Below are 3,086 nucleotides of genomic sequence, written 5' to 3'. Positions count from 1 at the left end.
TACCAAAAAAAAAAAAAAAATGGCCAGGCATGGTGGCACATACCTGTAGTTCCAACTGCTTTGAAGGCTGAGGTGGGAGGATTGCTTGAGTCCAGGAGACGGAGGCTGCAGTGAGCCATGATCATGCCACTGCACTCCAACGTGGGTGATGGAGTGAGACCCCAACTCAAAAAAAACTTCCCAATACCATAAAAACAGGAGTTACGGTTGATTATGAAAGGACAGTACATGGATTTAATATTCCCAATGAGCAACCTTTTTTTTGTTTTTTTTTTTGAGTCGGAGTCTCCCTCTATCGCCCAGACTGAAGTGCAGTGGCACGTTCCCAGCCACCCCAGCGTCGACCTTCTGGGCTCTGGCGATCCTTCCACCTCAGCCTTCCAAGTACAGGCGTGCACTACCACGCCTGGCTAATTTTTGATTTGTTGTAGAGACAAGGTCTTGCCAAGTTGCCCGAGCCGGTCTCGAACCCGTGGGCTCAGGCAGTCCACTCACCTCGGCCTCCCAGAGTGCTGGGATGACAGGCTGAGCCACTGAGCCTGGCCTAGCAGCCATTTTAACTTTGCCTAAATCTCATGGTTTTCTAGCGGTTCACTGTGTCCTCTAATCACTAGCCAAGGACAGACCCTATTTCTCAGAGGTAGCTATTGATATTTATTTGACAACCCCTCTGCCTAACTTGTTTTGTATTAATTAGCTTTTCTATCCCAAGTATTTGCCTCCACCCATGAGACCCAAGTTAACCAATCAGCCCTCTGTGACCTTCTATACACAGACAGACCCCGTCCCCAGGGCAGCAGTCATGTGACTGGCCCTCCCATCTGCCTGCTGTCCATGCCCTGACGTCAAGACCTGCGCTTACCTGCCCCTTCGTGATGATGTGAGCAGACCACTACCCCACCGTCTTAGCCACCTGCCGCCATCAACAGAATAGGCTAAAAGCATTCAGCCCCTAAAGCGGGGACCAAAGGGAGGCCCAAACTTTACCTGTACGATGACCATTTGTAGACCTAATCCTGAATTGTACCCCACAACTTTAAAATAAAAATAAATAAATAGATACATAAATCAACAAAAGCATTCAACCTCGAGCAGCCAGCCACCATTGCCTTACTAGACTCTGGTGTGGCCATGTGCTCTTTGAGCCATGGCCACTGTCAAGTTTCCTGAGCTTTGGTCCCCTCTCCTGCCTTGGAGAGGTGAATCCTCTCTCTTCTCTCTCTCTCTCTGATTTACTGTGTAAACATACTCTATTTTCTAATCTAACCGCTGCGCAATTCTTTGCATCCTTCACGTGGCTCCAGAACACACACCAGACGCTCGCACCCTGACAGGTCTGACCCAACCTTCTGGAGCCCCCGGTGGGACCGTGCCCTAACAGATTATTTTGCCATGGTCGGGGGCAGGGCGGGGGAGAGCTGGCATTAACTTTTGACTGAATCCCGGGTGCTCCACTCTTGGGCTTGACGTGCTGGTCTTGCAAAATGCTTACCGTCTCTGCCATTATTATCTCTATTCTGCAAAAGGGATTCTGAGACTCCAGATGAGTCAAGAGCTAAGAAGTGAGTTGAGTAAAACTTGAGTCCAAGTTGAAGGCTCGTTCTCCAGCCAGGAGGTCGCACACAGTGGAGTACCTCTCTAAGGGTTGAGCCATCTTTCAATCCAAAACCAAACGAACTGGCTCTGGGAGGTGGTTGGGCTGTTCCTTTAAAACTAAGAACAGATTTTCCGTGTGAATTAGCAATTTCCCCAAGAAACGAAGACTTATTTTTACCCAGTTTTAACTTGGATGCCTGCAGCCACTTTATTCACAGTAGTCAAAAATCAGAAACTACCCAAATGTCCTTCAAACTGTGAATGGTTGAAAAAACTCTGGCACATTCACACCATGAAATATTACTCAGTGATAAGAAGAATGAACTACGGATGGCTGCAGCCATGTGGACGAACCTCGGGGGAGTCATACTGAATGATTAAAGTCAATCCCAAAAAGGTCTCACGGCAGATCCTACCGATATCACGATAGTGAGACTATGTAAACAATGCAATTACAAGCTGGAGAACAGAGATCTGGCTGCAGGGTCCTGGGATGGGGGTGTGAGTGGCTCTAAAGAATAACATGGCCAGGCCGGGCACAGTGGCTCAACACTTTGGGAGATCAAAGCAAGAGGATTGCTTGAGCCCGGGGGTTCGAGACCAGTCTGGGCAACTTGGTGAGACCGTGTCTCTGCAATAAATCACAAAAAAACTAGCCAGGCGTGGTGGCATGCATCTGTAGTTCCCGCTACTTGGAAGGCTGCGGCAGAAGGATCACCTAAGCCCAGTCAGTTGAAGCTGCGGTGGCCGTGAGCATGCCACGGCACTCCAGCCTGGATAACGGAGTGAGTCTCTGACTCAAAAAAAAAACCACTAAAAATAACATGGCCAGGCATGGTGGCTCAAGCCTGTCACCCCAGTCTTTGGGAGGCTGAGGCGAGAGGATTGACTGAGCCCACGGGTTCGAGGCCAGCCTGGGCAACTTGGCAAGATCTCATCTCCACAATGAATCAAAAAATTAGCTGGGCATGGTGGTGTACACCTGTAGTTCCAGCTACTTGGAAGGCTGAGGTGGAAGGATTGCCTGAGCCCAGCAAGTGGAGGCTGCAGTGGCTGTGAGCATGCCACGGCACTCTAGCCTGGGCAATGGAGTGAGACTCTGACTAAAAAAACAAAAACAAAAACAAAGTAGCATGGGGATCATTATGGCTCCATGAGAGTTGGCGTACCCTGCAGTTCTGAAGGCCAATAGGATGCTGAGCATCACCAGAGAGGCGACTGGAAGTGAAACAGACCCAGAAGGTTCGGTCTCTTGCCAGAGGCCGAAAGGGCTTGGCTAACTCTTTTCGGACAAAACCCACACACCTAAACTGTGAGGAGTTTTTGAAAAACGGTATTAACAAACTAGGAGGTGACAAAGATTCCAAAAGAAGTATGACAGAATTCTAGAAAAGAAGAAAAGACTGGCCAGGCTCGGTGGCTCAGCCTTTGGTAGGCCGAGGTGAGTGAATTGCCTGAGCCCGTGGGTTCAAGACCCACCCGGGCAACTT

This window comes from Carlito syrichta, unplaced genomic scaffold (genome assembly GCF_000164805.1).
Source record: "Carlito syrichta isolate Samal-C Ts95f unplaced genomic scaffold, Tarsius_syrichta-2.0.1 Scaffold304751, whole genome shotgun sequence".
NCBI classification, from domain to species: domain Eukaryota; kingdom Metazoa; phylum Chordata; class Mammalia; order Primates; family Tarsiidae; genus Carlito; species Carlito syrichta.
Note: the sequence above shows the minus strand (reverse complement) of the source record.